The sequence below is a fragment of the Micropterus salmoides genome, unplaced genomic scaffold, assembly GCF_014851395.1.
Source record: "Micropterus salmoides isolate LMB-PRFRI ecotype aquatic unplaced genomic scaffold, ASM1485139v1 Ms_hic_scaffold_1, whole genome shotgun sequence".
Lineage (NCBI taxonomy): Eukaryota > Metazoa > Chordata > Actinopteri > Centrarchiformes > Centrarchidae > Micropterus > Micropterus salmoides.
Genome location: NW_024040040.1, coordinates 66,688,846 through 66,707,164, shown reverse-complemented (window position 1 = coordinate 66,707,164; position 18,319 = coordinate 66,688,846). Strand labels below are relative to the sequence as shown.

At 40.4% G+C, this 18,319-nt stretch overlaps 2 long non-coding RNA genes and 1 pseudogene across 2 annotated transcripts; all 3 read right to left on the bottom strand.

Moving 5' to 3' along the window:
* Nucleotides 1-1,422: 1,422 nt before the first annotated feature.
* Nucleotides 1,423-2,581, bottom strand: LOC119899355. Its single transcript, XR_005443816.1, has 3 exons — nt 2,528-2,581; nt 2,059-2,274; nt 1,423-1,557 (listed from the first exon to the last, which is right to left on the bottom strand). It is a non-coding gene; the product is annotated as an uncharacterized LOC119899355 (long non-coding RNA).
* Nucleotides 2,582-7,044: 4,463 nt separating this feature from the next.
* The window catches only part of LOC119892337, a 73,570-nt pseudogene continuing 62,295 nt past the window's right edge, over nt 7,045-18,319 (bottom strand).
* LOC119899411 lies at nt 14,306-17,490 on the bottom strand. The gene is made up of 3 exons (XR_005443836.1): nt 17,250-17,490; nt 17,079-17,160; nt 14,306-14,345 (listed from the first exon to the last, which is right to left on the bottom strand). It is a non-coding gene; the product is annotated as an uncharacterized LOC119899411 (long non-coding RNA).

Below are 18,319 nucleotides of genomic sequence, written 5' to 3'. Positions count from 1 at the left end.
GGTTAGCATCACTGCTGCAGGTCAGAGTCACTGAACTGCCCTCCACTATCTCAGCAGAGGGACTCACTGACACAGAGGGAAGCTTTGGAGCATCTGTATTACATGAATATAGATTATCATAAGTTGATGCATATTTGGCAGGATGTGGAAAGTTGATCGTGGTCTAAATGTACTGAAGCTGCTCTGTGAATTACAGCAGAAAACTTGAAGCAGGCAGGTAAAATCTTTCCGTTGTCGAGTTAAAAGGATACTCCAGAGATTTAGTTTTGCACTTCCACAAAGTTGGGGGACTCACGAGAAACAGATTTAAATAATTTATCAAACTGAAGCAGTAGAGGATGAAATATCTTGACCTGTAGTCCATAATATGGGTCAAACTCCCAAAAACACTGAATGTCCACTTTTTTCAAAGAAAGCCCAGTTTGTACTGCAGCCTTCTTATTGAAAATTCTTGTTGAAAAGTCTAAAGCCCAAGCTGAAAAAATCAAAGTATGTGACATATACTTCTCAAAAACATTAAGGGAACACTTAAATCAAACATCAGATCTTGAAGTTCTAAATATTTACTGTACACTGTATAATTTGTTGAGAACAAAATTATTATTATTAACAGTCAGTGGAAACCAAAATCACCTACTGAATGAGGACTGGACACATTGAAAAGTTAAAAGTTAAAAAATTAAACTGTTAAACTGCAACTCATGATGTGACTCAGTAGTATGTATGGCCCAAGGGGCTGTATGCACTCCTGACAACGTCTCAGCAGTGCTCCTCCTGGTCCTCCTCGCACAAAGAAGCAGTTCTGGCCCTGCTGCCGGGTTGATGTCCCGTCTACGGTGTCCAGCTCTCCTCGTGCAATTATCGGTCTCCTTGTATCTCCTCCATTCTTTTAAACCTGTGCTGGGAGACGCAGCAAACCTTCTTGCTGTGGCACATATGGATGTGCCACCCTGGAGGAGCTGGACTACCTGTGCAACTTGAATGGGCTGCAGATATTGCGTCATGCAACCAGTGGTGACGAGGACGCTAACAAAATGCAAAACTAAAGAACAATCAGTCAGGAAGGGTAAGGAGAGAACAACTGTCTGCGGCCACCACGTGCAAAACCATTCATTTTTTGGGGGGTTGTCTTGCTGTTGCCGCTCCAAAAACAGGTGATTCACAATTACTTATTCTTCCTAACTGGACAGATTGATATCCCAGAAGTTCACTTGACATGATGTTATACTGTGATGATATTTTTAGAGTGTATTTAATCTCTCAATAGCATTAAACCTGTGTTTCACTCACATTTCACATTAATGATGTATTTAGTTGTCCTCCTCCCCAGCTGGTTCTCAGCTGCACAGTAATACTCTCCAGAGTCAGAGGACTGGATGGAGCTGAAGACAAGCTGTGGTTCTTTACTGAGGTCTTCATGGTCTGGATTTTTAGTCCTCTTGTACCAGATATAGTTAGCTGCTGGCTTAGCATCACAGCTACAAGTCAGATTTACTGAACTGCCCTCCACTAAATCACCAGAGGGACTCGCTGACACGGAGGGAAACTTTGGAGCATCTGCAGGAGATATTAACATACATTAACTTTAAAATGTTTTTGTTAAACAGTCTTTTGTTGTTGATAGTTCAATCCTAAAGAGAATCATTTATTCAGGAAGAAATTAAAGAAAGAAAAAAGATTACATTTCCATTTTTTTTAGATGTTTGATTATTGCTGCTGTCCAGAGTTGCTGTGGTCACAAAAATTCTGAAGACTTTGTGTTTCTTCTGGTGTTTCCTGAACCAATTACACACCTTTATAGTAAAAGCTGATTTCCTTTTTTTCTTTTATATTTACTAACTATTTGCTAATAATTATTTTGTGGGAAAGTATCCCTCATTCAAATTGTTGTGGAACTAGTGCTTAAAAATTAAAACAAAAAGCTTGAGTGAACTAAACTGCACAAACACACACACAATTACTGTCACCCATTAAAGACACATATATTCATGATACAGCATTAGTTACACTACTCCACCAGATGGTGTCATGTCAGTGGAAGACTGGATGTAAACTCACACACTGAAGGAGAGCGGGACTTCTCATATCCTCGTACAGCACAGGAAAAGCTGCCTGCAGGATCAAAGGGGCCTGAATATGTAGATGTTTCTTCCTGAATTTTCTGTCCGTTCTTGTACCAGATGTAGGAAGGATGGCCAGGTAGACGACAGCTGCTGTGACACTTCAGCTCTGCCCAGGGAGAATACTTTGATCTGCTCACCTGCACCTGCAGATCTGAATACATGAATAACAGAAATCTTCATTTCTAACTGTCAACACATACAAGCACACAGATGCAAGTAACCTTCATGAGATGTTGAACACATGAAACTAAATTGATAAATATTCAGATGAAAATGTTACCTGTGACAAAACTTCATTTAGTAACTGGACCTTTGAGCCTAGATTTTCTTCATGAAACATTTACAGCACTGATTGCTTGATATTGATCCTTTGGAACAAAAAACTATTTAAATGAAAATGTTACCTGTGACAGACAGAGTGACTCCAGGTGAACCAGTATATTTCCCAAGTTCTTGGTTTGTTATGAACCTGAACTTGTACTCAGCTGAGTCGCTCTCTCTCAGGTCTGTGATTCTCAGAGTGCAGCGTTTGTTCTGACAAATATACTCCACACAACCTGAATATTCTGGGTCCGTTTTCAGATCCACATAAACGTTATTACTCTCTTTCGTAAACCAGAATGTTTCCTGAACTTTGGTATCATGATTATTTAAGCTGGATGGATATGTGTAGGTACAGTTTATGTCCACTGTTGATCCTTTTAAGGCACAGATCTGAGTTGGAGTGTAAGTCACTCCCCAGCCATTCTGACTCTGTTCCACTGAAAAACAGATGACATCAGAAACCAAAATCAGATTCAAAACATCAGAGAACAAACTTATTTTCATATATTTATTTTTGTAAAACTTAACTGAACTACTGCACATGTACAAAACTGCGTTGGGAGTCAAACCCTTTGCCATGGAGAATTAACAGTCTACAGGTTTTCATGTCATTTTAAAGACTTTTAGAGGCAGAGGGGAGAAAACCTGTAGACTGTCGGCTCTCCATGGCACAAGACTGGACAACTTGTGTAGGTTCTATGTAATATCCTGTAAGACAAAGAGGATCAAGGTACCAGCGTGTTTTTGGGAACAGCTATCCTGGATAAGCAGTGTCACAAAAACGTATCTCTGTAACTAGAACTGAAAAAGAATAACGTATTTTATCAGGTGTTTCAGTTTTTATTGATACAATAGGAATATTTATCAATGTTGGTGCAACAGCTTCGGTCCATTCATTTAAGACATAGAAAAGGACATTAGGGGGGAATCGGAGGAGCATTTATTTACTTTTTGCTTACTAAAACCTTGTATTAAATATTTGTTGGAGATCATACACCCTAACTCTGAAGTCTCATGGAGGGGATGATGGCACAGACGTAACTATTGTTGACTAGCTATCAGGTTTTAAAGATCAAGTCATCAAATCCGTTTAATTAAAAAAATAATTTACTTTGTGGTATGGCTGCTGACTGAAGGCCTTCCCCATAACATCAGATATAGCTGTGTATTTTAGTCTTTTCAATGTTTTTCATGCTTTTATCTTGTAATGTTTTTGTATTATTGTCTCGTGGGTATTATTGTCTTTACACTTGTTAAAGCTCTTTGTAACTTGTTTTTGAAAAGTTGTGAATCACCTGTTTTTGGAGTGCTCTTAAATAAAGGTTATTATTATTATCATTATAGCTGATCCAGGGTCCCTGCGTGTGCAGGGGAATTTAAAAAAGAATCATCAATGGAGATCTGATAGGACGATTCACCATGGCAACAGGTAAACAAGCCTCTATTTTAACCCAGTGATGCTCAAAACGTGGACCATGATGTTTCTCTTAAATCACAGGATGAAAGGAGTCACTTAGTTAACAATAATACATTTTATTCAGCGTAGTCTGCTCATTCATCATTTACCAGACTTGAATTTCTGTAATGTTGCATTGGGTTTTAATTATATTTATTCACCTGTAACCTGACAGGGACAAAATACCACTGGCAATAACTGAAGACGAAAATATAGATAAGACACAGTTTAGTCATGGACCTATGATTAGTCCGACCCAGTAATAATAATTTTGGTCATTTGCATTTGAAAATGTGTCTCTGTTCAAACTGACTGTAATGTTTTAGACGTCCAGCCTATTTTATGTAAAAAAATTATGCTCATTTCACATTTAGATACGATGCTTCTATGGGTGGAGCCTGATTCGAAGCTTCGCAGCGAAACATGCAATTTTGTCTATATGTTAGTGTCAACGTTTAATTTTACATAGAACCACCAGTTTTCTGACAATAAGTTAATATACAGCCAATTACAATATACATTTCAATGTTTGATGCTTTAACTAAACATGTGTAAAGAAAAACACTTTCAATAAATGTTTTTAAAGTGCATAAATAAATCCAAATTGTAACCTGGGTCGTCATGTGTAGGCGTAGCTTGTATGTTTGTGGTGGCAGAAGAGGAATACTTGGTGAAAAGATGGAGCCCCAGCTTCACCGGTGTTGTGCCGAGTTGTCGCGGGACTTTTGGATAATTTATCACCGTTGATGAACCACACAAAGAATATTATATCGTTTTTAGACCCGCGAGGAACCGCGATGCGCATGCAGTTGTCGGCAGCACGGCATGCACATAAAACTCTGCACAAGACCGGTGAATGGCAGGAGGGAGGGAGGGAGAGAGAGGGGGAGAGAGAGAGGTCAAAAATAAGCCTCAGTTTAGCTTTAGGGACAGCCCTAAACATGACAAATGATTGTTCATTGATCAGTTAGGCTACAGGCATATAGATTAGTTTGATTGAAACAGTGATTACTGCAGTAGTGTAGGCCACTAAATGTTTCAGTGTAACTGTTGCTGCCTTAATGTCCACAGAGTCACAGTGATACACAGAAGGACAGAGTAGCCCGTATAGATTTTATCTGTGCAGAGGATGAATCCACAATGTCGCTGTCTCAGTCCTTTCATTGATGACAGATTGATCATGTTGAAGATCATGTTTGGGTACGGAACCTATATCTAACTGGGACTTTGATGTTTGCAAAAACTTCTGCAAATGAATGTGTTCTGTTTGTGCTTTGGTATCGACAGTATGAATGAGGAAATGAAACGCTGCGTCAGACCGCTGCTTCAGGCTCCGCAGGAGGGGAAGAGTCAGAGAAACTCAGCATTTGTTGAAGAAAACCTTCTCCCGAGCAGCTTAGCTGCAGCTGAGTTACTGATCTCGTTTTTTCATGATTTCAGCCCTGCCACGCCCAGAGGCTTTCCCATAGTGCCGTCACCGACGCAGTGTCTCGTTCCCCTTCTCGGAGAACAAGGGTTACATACGTAACCCGAGACGTTCTATTTCATCAGATGGCATGTAATACTTATTTTGTCCAATTGGGGGAGCTCAGGTTACATGACGATAGCTTGGATTAACCCCAAGACAATCTTTGCTCAGGAGCTGTGGAATTTGGTTAGTTAACATTAAATTCAAGCTGGCACAGTATAGGATGAAATTTCTTTATCATATCTTTTCTAAAGGAAGTGTCAGAAAGTATTGTGACCAAGCATTGGTTACGCTTAAAATGAAAGAATGTCATTAACCTTGCTGAAAATTAAAACACTGCAAAATTAACTTATTTAGATTCTTTTCAGCAACAATATCAACAACAGATAGCAACAACAAGGTAACATAACTACTAACTTAAGAGGCAGCGCCACTACTAACTTAGCAAGGATTATTATTTAAAGAGAATAACAGTTTATAATGAAACATTGTTTTTGCTCAAGAAGGAAAGAGTTGTTAAGTACCCCTTTCGCATTCCTGGCTTATGACGTTTGCACATCAGCTAAAAGAAGAGACAGGAGTGGTGTTTTATGGCCCAGCCATTCTATGGGAAAAAGGGATCAGAAGTCCGGTACTTTGACGTCCTGAGGCACCCTATAGGGAGAGGGATTGGACACTTCTTTTTGCTGTCCTGCTAAGTGTCTGTTGACACCTTTACAGCGTCCTTAAGCAATGCATGTCTGATTGAGTCTCTGCAGACCCTTTACCAAACCCCAGGCGATGTCTCTAGTATTTGCATGTCAAAAGGCCAACCTCCAGGGGAGGAAAACTTTCAAGGATAATTCAATTCAAACAAACAAAAAGAGTTAAGAAAAATAACGCATCAAACTTGTAGCAACGCTAACAAGAGGCACGTGTTCACAGCAGCACCGCCTCACCCCCCCCCCCCCCAAAAAAAAACAACCAAAAGAAACATTCCTATAAAGAAAGAAAACCCTCTACTTGGTTTGGCCCGGTAATGTCATCCATGACCACCCTATTCCTATAAAACAGGAAATGCTTAGGCCGGCCCTTCCCCAAACAATTATCCTGCATGGTGGAACTGAACAAAGGAACAAACAATTGTAAGTATTAACACAGGAAAACAATTAAACCATGTTTAAACTAATAAAATGGAACTGAAACTAACTTTGCTGTCGACTGTAACATAATGCAAACACAAACAACCCGGGATCGTAAGTGGTGCACTTTTACACAAGCTATGATAAATAACCAAATGGCCTGTATGGGACAAGTGGTGAGCAAACCCACTTCGTCACACAAACTATGAACTTTCTATCTATTTAAGAGAGTGTAACAAACTAGTTTTGAGGCACTTCAAAACATCCAACCACCAACAAAGACCATCTAAGGAAATCTTATCGTAAATGTGGTCATAGTTTAGTTTAGCATCACTGACAGACCCTAAACAGGAACAGAAGAAAACACAGTTTGATGAATCGCTTGGATGCACACCATGGGTTCAAATTGATCAGTGTGGAAAAAAGTCACATGATGCAGTCTTATTGACTGTATAAGACCTATTTTTCAAAAAAAAATCTGTTTATTTTAATTAAAATACAGGTCAAATACTAATAAAACATTACATGAAAACAAAAACAAATATATATTTAAAGGTGAATGCAAAAAATACTTTACATATTCTAAAAAGCAGACCCATGCAGTAAGTAAGTTTCTCTAGGGCATATAATTCATTTGTAAATTTGTAAATGCAATATCTGTTTTGGTCATTAGGTTTTGTTGACTGTGCTGTACAATGCAGCTGGATCCTCTCCAGTTTCCTGACCTCTGGTTCTGAAAAAAACAAAAGATATTGTTTGAAAAAATATAATTACCATCATATCCCAACAGTGTTTTAGAGTTTAAAATATAAAAAAGGAGGGAAAATGACAAATCAACACATTTATTTCATTTGTTATGTCATCTGAATCTTGCAGTGAGTAGTGTTGTAGTACTCGAGACCGGTCTTGGTCTCAAGTACTACAAAAAAATAATCCTACTTAAAAATATGTTCCCCCTCCCTGCTATAGTAAGCATGGAAAAGGAGTGTTGAATAAAGATGTTTTTTGTTGATTTCAGCTTTTAGTGTTTGTATGCGGGTGTTTTAATGGGAATGTGGATCTTTCAGATAAATTTCAGGAGTACCTATGATCTCGTTCCACATTTCATTGTGTGTCATGTAATGTGGGGAACTGGTCTTGGTCTCGACTTGGTCTCAGCCCTTAAGTCTTGTTCCAGTTAGTGTTGTATCGTTCAAAGAACGTTTCGTTCATAAGACCTAATCGTGTGTATGACTCGGGAGGAACGGGTTGTCTCATTGATTCGTTCATTTTCACGCATGTGTGAAGGATCTTGGACTCTTACGTTCACTCGTCACACGGGAGGTGCATGGGCTCCGTCAGCACAGGAAACAGAATTGATTAGTTCACGACTCTCAACTGTGGGTCTCTGGGTCTGAGTCGTTCATTTGTCACCTGACAGCTCCTACTGTGCAGCAGGAATGAACGACTCGTTCAGCGCTCACATGGGTCCTCCTCAGTCTTTCGTTCACTCTGCAGGCTGAGTGACTGCCAGCGCCGGAGAATGAGAGGCAGGTCGGCTGTCGGGTAACAGTCACTGGACTGACATTATATCTAATATCTATTTTGTAACATTTTATAAAGCATAACGTTATAACAGCGTAGTGATGTTGTGCTAAGTTATAGTTTTAACACAGCCGCACCCTAACTTTAGTCCTGCTAGTGTTTACAGCTAACAGCTGATGAGAGTTGTTCTGGGTCCACTTCAGAGCCCTGACAGGGTTCTACCGGGAGCCGAATTACCTCCAAGGTCGTCTCCTCTCCAAAACAAACAGACCCGGTCATTAAAACATTTAAACAGCCACGTAGCAACGTTAGCCCTGTAAACAGCTAACAGCTGATCCAGGTCTGCCAGAACGTGGAGATGTGGCCCATTCTGCATCCAGACCTGCCAAATTGCTGCGTTTATATGTGTTAATTAGGGCCCTAGGAAGAACCGTGCGAGGTCCCTATTGAAACTGTAAAGATTTATTTTATTTTTTCTGCAAAGTAAGCTCAATTTTGGGAGCCTAAACATACCTGAAAACTCACCAAACTTTGCACACAGTCAGAAGTGGTGAAAAAAATCGTATTTTATGGGTTTCGCGCATGGGCGTGGCAAAATGACTCACTAGCGCCACCTAGAAAATTGGAAAAAAATTAGCCCCTCGTCCACGCTCAACCTACATAAACAAAAAAGCCTCAAGAACCCATATCCTAAACTCAACAGGAATTCGGCCATTTTGAATTTTACGGCCATTTTTGGATGATTTACACACTCCGTACTTTAACGAACTCCTCTTGGCATTTAGTCCGATCGACTTCAAATTTAAAGGCATTGACGATGCTATTTGTGAGTTTTCGTCAATGGGCGTGTCCGTGGCATCGATGATTCGCCATGAAACAGGAAGTTATTATAACTTCAGTGTACATGCTCACATCTGCACTAAACTGTACATGTAGGATGAGAGTCCCGCCCTGAACACATGTACATGCCGACATTCACCCACAGTCATAGCGCCACCTGCTGGCAACAGGAAGTGACCTTTAATGAAGCAGCCCCCGCCGCACGTTTGACCTACATGTATGAAATTTCTGTGGCACATGTATCATGTCCAGACGTACCAAAAAGCCTCTTGGAGCGATGCCCTAAACCCAACAGGAAGTCGGCCATTTTGAATTTTACTGCAATTTTTGGATGATTTACACACTCTTTATTTATTTTTTAGTCCGATCGACTTCGAATTTCTGCTGTGCCTTCTAAAGGCATTGACGATGAAAAGTTGCGCTATCTGTGAGTTTTCGTCAATGGGCGTGTCCGTGGCATGCCGTCAAAGATCAACTCTTCGCCATGACACAAGAAGTTGTTGTAACTTCAGTGTACATGATCACATCTGAACAAAACTTTACGTGCTTGATAACTCTCCCACCCCGAAGACATCTACACGCCAATACCAATTTATATTCATAGCGGCAAGTGCTATGTAGCGCCACATAGGGGGCACAGGAAGTGACATTTAACACCTTCATCCAGCGTCGGAACCACGTAGCAAATTCACAGCCGCACCGGCAGAGCTCCAGAATATGCAACGCGGCTGGCTCACACCCGGACGCGCTACAAGTGCCAGGGCCCGCCCAACGCTGCTTGCAGTATATTTCTTTGTTCCTCTCTCTGTGCTGGAGTTCTTTAAGAACTCGGCGGCTTGATCCAGATTATTATTAAATTGGTTGAATTTTATATAATGATGACATACAGTAATAAAGAGGTGAATTTGTGCATTATACTTTGTCAAACAACGCAAACCAGGCAGCCTTCCATGTTTCAGAACGGCGCTGTTTTTTAATCGCCCACTAGAGGGCTGCAGTGCCACAATAACCAGCCTAGTTCAAATGAACAAAATGACTCAAAAAAAGTTAGTTAGTTCATTTTAATGAACGAGATTTGAATGAACAAGTCTGTCAAAAGAGTCGAGCTTGCCATCACTAGTTTCAGTCTCAATAAACTCTGGTCTTGGTCTTGACTACAGCAATTGTAGTGAGGATAATGTTTCTGTGAGAAGAGCTGCTCACCTCGGGGCAGTATTACTCTTAAATGTGACAACAGTGTACTCCATGAAATCTTGCTGCTCCGTGTGTCTGAGGGAGCGAGCTGGTCTGATGTTGGAGTAGAGAGGATCTGCCTGGTTGTTGGTGAAGTGAGTGCTGGCATACTGAAGGTTATCCTGCTCCTCTGGCTGTTCAGGTAGAAACTGCACAGACATATTTTACATGAGTGGGTTTTTCATCTGAATAGTGAATTCTTACAGATGATTGCAAGACTGAAGGAACTACAGCTGTGGTAATAATGGAACAAATATCCCTGCTTCACCGTGCATTACAGAAAAGAGCTAAGTAAAGGAATTTACAAGGAAAGGACAAAAAGTAGGAAAGCTTCTGGATCTACTAGGAATTTAGTCACATCCGAGAAAAGAGGAGAATCACAGAGAGCGTTTTAGAAATTCATTTCTGTGAAGAAGGATGTCGAAAAAAGAGCAACATGAAGTCCTAAAAGTCAGATTAAGTGACTTTTGTTCTTGAATAAGATCCGTGACTATTCTCACCTGTTCCCTGTTGTCTGGTCTCTCTTCAGGCTCAGACGATTCCTTGGAAGCCCTCTTTTTCCTGGTTAGGAGAATAAATAAGAAAATAAATGATTGAACATTTAAATTGGACAAACTGACCTTCAATGATTTAACATTCAATGATTCAGTGAAACAGAGCTGCTCACCTGATCCACAGGAAGAGACAGAGGGAAATGATAACCAGGAGAACAACAGTGATTGTTGTAGCAACTGCTAATTTCCCTGCTCCTGAGAAACAGGGAAGAAAAGAAAACACAGACAGTAAATTAAAGTGTTACAGCATGTTTGGACCCATTGCTCCCATAGAGTAACACTGCTTTCAACACAAGAAAATTATAATAGTGTAAATAAACCTCTTTAGAATGTTAGAAAGAAGAAACTAAAAGCCAAAGTAGATCAGAATGTTATCTGGCCCTAAAAAGAGATTATTATTTCTCTACTGTCAAAGATAGAAAGCAGAGACAGACCTGAACCAAATACAGGCTCAGTGACCACAAACTGGCAATCAAAAAAGAAAGAAAATGAAAATAAGAAATCAGGGTAACCAAATAAAAAATGTCTGTGAAGGTTCTCAGTCATCCAGGTCATACTTATCCAAAGATGGTTAAATTCAAGGGAAACTGGACTTTGTTGAAGATACTAGAAGACGTTTCGTCCCTCATCCAAGAGACTTCTTCAGTTTTTTTTTAAACCTGTCCTGCCCAGCAGCCTGCTATAGAGTATGATGAGCTGGATACCATATTGTGCCAGATAGATTTTACTTTAACAAGAGAGTATTAATATACTCCTTTGTCTGTTTTAATTATGTATTGATTTGTCACCGGGCCGGACAGGGGGGCAGACACGGGGATAGGGAGGCACAAACAGACAGCACAGAGAAAGGACAAGACCTGTAAGAGAAGGGGATGGAAGGTGTGGACAACAGGGAAAAGCAGAGGGAAACACCAATTACAGAAAGCAACGAAACCTGCAATAGAACAGAGAGGGGGGCTTAGGGAGGAGAAAAACAACAACAAAAAAACACAAACAAAAACAAACGATAAAAATAATAATAATAGTAAAAGACAACCAACCGAACAGCAGCAATAAACAGCTGACATAGTAAGACAACTAAGAGAAAAATGAAAACAAGAAACAGTCACGCACGCTAAATAAGCAACACAGCACAGCAACGAGAGCTGGAATAATAGCAATTAATTTAAATAAGTAACTGAAAGAAAAGCTAAGACTAATTCTACCAGGGACAACCTAAATTTGTTTGTGTCTATGTGTGAGACTGTGTGTGTCTGTATGTGTGTGTGTGTACATGTGTGTGCGCGCATAAGCCTGTTAAAGAATGTAGTTGTTGAGTGGGATACCACGACTGTGCCACACCTACCCCAGCAACGGTCAGGAAAGAACCCCAGTAGCCAATAGGGGTTGGAGAAAGATTTTTTTTTTAATCAATCAAAAAAAACAAAGACTCCCAGATGCACCACGATGCAAACGCGAAAGACCGCAACCCAAATGCCAGTTGACAACGTAATCCCCACGGAACGCAAGAGGTGTAACCCGCGGAAGAGCAGCACCCGGATGGACCGTGTTGTGCAAACAACATGGACCAGTGCTCCCCACAAACCAGAGAGCAAGCGGAATAACATGACAGCGAAAGCCAGCGGAGAGAAACACCAGCTGCAAGTCCCAGCCCGGCAGCAAACGCGCCGCACAGGTCACCATGCACCCGCCAATAAAAGTCCGCCGTACCCCCAACCACCGGAAAAAAACTTAGGCCACCGGCGCCAGCCGACATCCCCCATGCCCAGCACGCCCCCCGGCCGCCGTGCAACACCAGCCAAACCAGCAACGAGGCAAAATCAACTAGCTCAGCTGCATGCCACCACCAAGCCACCTACCCGTCAAGGGCCGAGAACTCCAGGCACAAACCCAGAACAAATCAGAGCACAGCCCTGCTCCGCACCCACACTGCACATCCCGAAAACTAACTATATACCTCAGTATCCAGAGGGGTCCAACAACTGGCCGACAGAGAAATGGGGAAGCATGGATCCGAGGCCAACGAACAGGGACGCAAACTGGTCCCTCCAAGCCAATGAGGAAATGCCTCCCCCGGACTCCAATGCACAAACTAAATGCCCAGCAGCCATTCAGAGACCCTGCCCAGGGAAAAAGCACATTGCTGAATGAATAGTCAGCTGAAGTAACCTTATTGTTTTTACTGCGGTTGTGTACGCATAGATAATGAGCTCTGGACAGCACCTGCCACAGGGCCCTGGACCAGGTTAGGCTGCCTGAATAATTGTTTCTACTCTGTTGGTCTGGTACTCGGTTGTTAGTCTTGAGTGATGTTGTGTTATGAACATTTGGCCAAGCATTAAGAAGTATGTAGGCCTATTTGATACATGCACCACTGCTACTATGCAAATGTTATGGTTGCAATACATATATTTATACTTTTCTGCAGATGACTCATGTTGATACTGTAATGTAATTGCATGGGGTTAAAAAAGGTAGTCCTTCCTACAACACAAAAAATGATGCCATGTAACAAAATCCAGGAAGTACTTTTCTTTCCAGCTAAATGTATTTTGAAAAAGTTCTAGTTCTATGTAAAATCAGACGTTGGGCACCCCCATATAGAAAAATGGTATGATCCTAAAGTTAGCTGCAGTTTACTCACATTTCACATTGATAAAGACAAATTCAGATGTCTTCCTCCCCAGCTTGCTTTCTGCTGCACAGTAATATTCTCCAGAGTCAGAGGACTGGATGGACCTGAAGACAAGCTGTGGTTCTTTACTTAGAGGATGAAGGTTTGGATTTCCATTTTCCTTGTACCAGGTATAATTAGCTGCTGGTTTAGCATCACTGCTGCAGGTCAGAGTCACTGAACTGCCCTCCACTATCTCAGCAGAGGGACTCACTGACACAGAGGGAAGCATTGGAGCATCTGGAGGAGAAAACAAGAACACATTTAACATTTAATTTCAGTATGAGGTTGAGTTTTCACAGTGGAGCATTTTAAATGGACAATATTTCATACAAACTCAAAGTGGAGGTGCAGCTTGATTTCCTCCTGTATCAGAAATTACATGTTGTCATGTTGGACACTTTATTACTAATGCAAAGAAGGTGTTTAAAAGAGAGTGGTAATCTTCATGACATTTTAAGATGTGTGTTTGTGTGTGTGTGTGTGTGTGTGTGTGTGTGTGTTTTGAGGGTCCATCTAAGGCACATGAACTAGAAGGATCTATAAATAAAAGAGGAACAGATGTCTTCATTTTAGACTGAACTGTCAACACACACACACACACACAATAACCTTCATAAGATGTTGAACATTTGGAACTAAATTAATACATATTCAGATGAAAATGTTACCTGTGACAGACAGAGTGACTCCAGGTGAACCAGTATATGTCCCATTTGGTTGGTTTGTTATGAACCTGAACTTGTACTCAGCTGAGTCGCTCTCTCTCAGGTCTGTGATTCTCAGAGTGCAGCGGTTCATTTCACAGTTATACTCCACACGACCTGAATACTCTGACTTTGTTTTCAGATCCAACTGTTCTTTATCTTTCAATTTAGTAAACCACAATGTTTCCTCAACTTTAGTATCACTGTCATTTATTCTGGATGGGTATCTGTAGGTGCAGCTTATTTCCACTGTTGATCCTTTTAAGGCACAGATCTGAGTAGAGGTGTAAGTCACTCCCCAGCTGTTCTGGCCCTGAATCACTGTAACACAGAGCACACCAGGAATTACAACCAAAATAAACAACTGCATTTAACAATAATTTAAACATACAGTGTGTAATTCCTGGCCACATGCTCTAAACAAAATGGAGGTAGCATTTCACCTCCTTCTTCCCCTCAGCCAGGCTACTCTCTAAGTGATTGTGCTCCTCTGCTCTTTTCTATTCACAGCTGTTTATGTCTCCCTGGGAAAGTGGGCGTCACTTCTTCTGCAACAATGAAGTTGAAAAGACCATCACCTTGTGTGATGATCTGTGGGGAGACGCTTTTCTCCTGCCTGTAGGTGTGTCTGCTCCTCTCTGTTGAGGTGGTGGCAGTAGAAACGAGAGGTCGAGGAGCGCGACAGAGAGGGAGAGCAGCTCATGCAGCGTCGACAAGCTACTTCTTCGTTGTTGGGACACAGAAATATTTGTTCTTCCAGATGTTTCAGATTTGAGGATCTCAACCAAATGCATCCATAGGGCTGTTTTGTATTATTCTTTCCGACACTGACCAGTAGTGTTGTAGTACACAAGACCGGTCTTGGTCTCAAGACCACCTTTTGATGGTCTCGGTCCCCTCTCGGGATTGACTGCATTTGTGCTCGGCCTTGTCTCGTTCTCGAACATAGAGGACTCGGGATTATTTCAAGAGCAGTCAAGACCTGAACTTTGGAAATATCAATATATTGCCTGAATGTTGTCTGATTTATTTGTTAATATACTAACTTTTGATGTAAAACGTATTGCTTCAAATGCAACCAATAACACTAATTAAAAACGCAGTTGTTACTGTTAATGGCTGTCACCCCTCCCCGCCCTCCTTCACACGCACTCACACAAGAAAGTGAATGGGGGAGACAGGCGAAGCTGTGGCTTTCTGGGAGCAGGAAGATATGTCAGCAAAATCTTCGTAATAACATTTAGCTGCATAAACCATAAAGAATGAATCTGTCAAACAGCGTCCAGAAGAAAACACACAGCAATCTGTTGAGGGAAGTAGCTAATGAAGTTAGTTTGTTTGAGACTGTGGACAGGGCATGTGGTGACAACTTGTTCCTAAGATACAGTTTTGCTTGTGATAAACAATGATGAGACAGGCCACAAAAAGCTACGTTGCTAATGTGTAAGTTAAGTAACATCACCGTTAGCTACTGTCAGCTGCACGCAGCTCCAGACATTAAAGCTGCACTCTGTGGTACCGCTTCCTCATTTGTGTGAGAGAGTTAGCTTTGAGATGTGACGGCAGGGAGTGGAGACCAAGTAACACTCCTCCACTTCTATGGAAAATGTACATATTAAATAGGTTTCTCTGTATGGCCATAAGCACACGGTAATTTACTTTAAAAGAGCTAATTTTGAGTTTGAATACACAGTTGCAGATCAAAATGAAGCATCAAATACGGAAGACAAGAGTAACCTGAAAACCTAATGCTTGCACAAAAAATTGTATTGTGTAATAAAACAATAATGATAATTAAAGTAATTTTCCTCAATAACAATAATACAAATGTTTAATAAATGTTTGATTTTATTCATTTGAATCACAAATGAATTCACACTTAATTTTACTATTAAGATATTTAGTTTCTTGAGGAAAAGGGACTGAATTTTTAACTTAATTTAACTTGTGCATGTTTGTTGAAAAAACCTCAGATTTGTGAAGTGATCCACTGTTTGGCATCAAGTGTTTGTTCTGAATAGAAGAATAGTTTAAAACCACAATTACCATCTGCCTTTAAATATGAAAGAAATAAGAACTAAATTGACATTTATTGTGTTCTTAATGTTTGTATGTGGGTGTTTTAAAGGCAATGTGGATCTTTTAGAACAATTAGAGAAGTACAGTACCTGTGATCTCGTTCCACATTTTATTATGTGTCATGTAATGTGGGAACTGGTCTTGGTCTCGACTTGGTCTCAGCCCCTAAAGGTCTTGCTCTTGTCTCTGTCTATATAAACTTTGTTCTTGGTCTTGACTACAACACTACTAACCAAAGTAAGAGGAGAAATACTGTATCAGTTATGGGAGAGTCTGTGCTTTTCTTGGTCAGTTCTCTCTGTTCATTGTGTGGTCAGGTTGCTGCGTAATTGTGAAGACGAAAAAGAAATGCAGAACACTGAGGTGTGAGAGATTGTTTATGGCAGTTATGATATAAACAAAAGATAAAAGCTAAAAACCGTTTTTGACGCTGAACATGGAAACATCACACTGATGTCAGACATTACAAAAGGAACTAGCAGGGTTTGGTGCAGATGTATGAATATTTGAGAGAAGTCCGTCTGTGATGACTTCACTGTGAGACCAATATACCTCCAAAAACTATACTGTGATAAAAGCAGCTGCAGGCTCAGCTATAGAGCAAATTAAACAGGACAATTTGTTTTTAAAGAGTCACAATTAAAAACCACGATATTCTCAGTTACAGCATGTAAAAGTACTTAGCACACAGGTAGCCTACTTTTTGTAAAGGACAAAGCAAAAGAAGTTGGCCACAGCAAACTTTCTAATATCCAATAAAATGTACACAAACAACTATATTAAAAAATATTAACATCTGGGGAGTTTCTACAATTGTAAATTAAAACTAATGTTTCTAGCTTTTCTGGGTTTGCCTTTCACACAACTCTAAGCCACTTATTTCTACATGTGACCTTCAGCCTACTTTTACAAGACATACATTTTCAAATATTCCCCTCTTTTATTGCAATGAATGTAAGTTTAGATATTCAGTACCTGACACAGAGAGAAGGAAGACGACAAATCCTCTCGCTGCTGCAGTTAAACTCATATTTGCTCCTCTCATCTCTCTGTGTGGCTTCAGAGACAATAAAACATGTCAGCAGATAAACTAATGTACACAGGTGATATACAGTATCAGTCACATCAATAAACAATTGTACTTACAATGAAGAAGGACGCTGTCTTTAAAGATACCTTTCCTCTGTGGTCAGTGAGCAAAAAACGGATGTCAGGCTGTTAGACAACTAGATTTCCTTCCTCTTTAGATTACTAATATACATGATGAGCTGAATGCAACATCAAACAACAACACCCACATCAAAATAAAGTTTGACATTTTACAACTATAAATAAGAGAGAATAAGAAAATAATATTACTGTTGGTATTAAAGCGCAAAAACAAGAGAGGTGTTTAAGTTGGTTTGATGCTCACTTGACACTTCCAGTGCATCTTCAGACAGTGAAATAACCTTTATACCAGTATAAGTTCAAAGAGATGGACTGCAGCAGTATGGGATGCAAAAAGTGTAAGAAACGTAGATCAGAAACAATGAATTAAATTTTGCAGCTCTCTCACTCACAGTCATTGTGACTCTGTGTCACTGTAACACAGAGCACATCTGACAAGATGCTGCTGGAGGTAAGACAGAAAATATGTCTTCTTGTAATTTGGGTGAAGTGACTCTTTGAAACAGGCAGTGGAGGGAGCTCTCAGAGTGATTCAGCCTGAATGTGCCACAACAAAGTTTCACCACTAGAGGGCAGTGAAACATCACAGATACTGAATCAGGACGCTGAAACATTTTACCATCCATCACTGATTGTTAAGTCAAATTGAAGTTTACTTTGGCGTTTTATTATCACATTTTAGTATTGAAACTATTTGCATTTTAGCTTTACCCTGGACATTCACTTTATTTAGTATTATAGGCGCATATTAAGTTCACAAAGTGTCAACAGCTCACATTGGGGAGCAGCATATTAGATATTGCAATAGCAGCAAACTTTTGATAATTGACTTATTTTGGCTGAACAAAGACTCATAATTAAGGTGTTGCACAAACTATCGATGATGGGCTCTTATTCTGAAAGGCTTCACACTTAGTGAACCTCGACCTGCTCTGCTTCCATGAATGACCCCAAAGAGTTTAAATGGACTAAATTGACATTTAGAGCTCAAATGTAAGTTAATGTCCTCTTCATTAAACTGTCTGTGCATCTTTATATCGGCAACA